Genomic DNA, 1,536 nt, shown 5'->3' with positions numbered 1-1,536 from the left:
GGGGGGGAGGGCGGCTGCAAGGGTCTGTCAGCAGGCGGGGGAGTACGGCCTCGAGGTGGGTTCCGGCAGACCATACCATACCCCGCAAAAAGTCCGAACCCTGCCGGCTGCCGTGGTGGGTGGCCCGACACTGACAATGCTAGTCCTGCTGTTGCCTCCTCACGCAGCCTTCCAGCCGTCGCTGCGCCTGCTGCCGCTGCCTCACGCAGCCTTCGCGCCACTGAGCCCTGCGCGATGCGTCCGCCAGCACCAAATGACCGAGGACAGGTCGGGCGGCGTCGAGGGCCTCTCGCGCCTGCAGCTGAGGCGCGCGATCGCGGAACGTGAGCGAGCCGTCCGGCGGCAGTTTCGCGACCGGACGACGGGCGGTACGTCGGACGTGGAGCTCGAGGTGCTCGAGACGGACCTCGATCGGATCCTGCAGGCGAGCGACCTCAACGGCGACGGTCGCATCCAGCCGACCGAGCAGCAGGCGGCGTTTTCGCAGTGGGAGCAAATCGCCTCAGCCAAGCTGCGCGAGCTGGAGTCGGAGCCTCCACCCGTCTCGGCGTGGACCGTGGCGGCGCGGCTACTCACTGGCGAGGCGGCTCGCTCGACGCGCGCCGCACTGGACGAGGAGCGGGCGGTCACCTCGGGTCACCTCGGGTCACCTCGGGTCACCTCGGGTCACCTCGGGTCACCTCGGGTCACCTCGGGTCACCTCGGGTCGTATCGGCTCATCTCGGGCCCTCGCGGGCCAGGCTAGTAGTCGAGCCGAGAGGGCACGCGAGCTCAGCCGAGCCGGTAGGAGCTCGCGCTCGAGCGGGCGGCGAAGCTGGTGGAGCTGCCTGTGATGTTCTCCGAGGAGAACGGCGGCTGGTTCGCAATCTCGGACCCTCTCGGACACCTCTCGGTTCATCTCGGCCGATCACGGCGGTAGGAGAACGGCGGCTCGTTCGACTTTGAGCGGTGGAACGTGCACCGGTCGGCGGGCAGGTGGCCGCGAGAGCGGCAGGAGGTGGCACGATCCGCCGCCGAGGTGGCCACGAGATCATCCGAGATTGCACTCGCAGGTACGGCCGGCTGCTCATCGGGATCCTGTTTGGCGTCACGACGCGCCGGATCGGAGTGACCGTCTCGCTGCTCGTCGCTTTTTCCGGGCTGGTGGACGTGTACTCGAACATGGCGCGCGCCTCGTCGATGATGCCCGAGGTGGAGCTGCCTCTCGGGTACTCTCGGCTACTCTCGGGTACTCTCGGGGACTCTCGGGTACTCTCGGGTACTCTCGGGTACTCTCGGCTACTCTCGGGTACTCTCGGGTACTCTCGGGTACTCTCGGGTACTCTCGGGTACTCTCGGGTAATCGCGCTTCGGCGATGGTGCCCGAGGTGGAGCTGCCGCTGACGCCGTTCGAGCTCACGGCGCCCGTCCTCGGCTTGCTGCTCGCCGTCCGTGGCGGGTGATCTCGGGCGATCTCGGCCGATCTCGGCCAATCTCGAGCAGGCTTGCTGCTCGTCTTCCGCACAAACACGGCGTACGAGCGCTTCAACGCGGGTC

Source organism: Emiliania huxleyi (assembly GCF_000372725.1).
Source record: "Emiliania huxleyi CCMP1516 unplaced genomic scaffold EMIHUscaffold_84, whole genome shotgun sequence".
Classification (NCBI taxonomy): domain Eukaryota; phylum Haptophyta; order Isochrysidales; family Noelaerhabdaceae; genus Emiliania; species Emiliania huxleyi.
Note: the sequence above shows the minus strand (reverse complement) of the source record.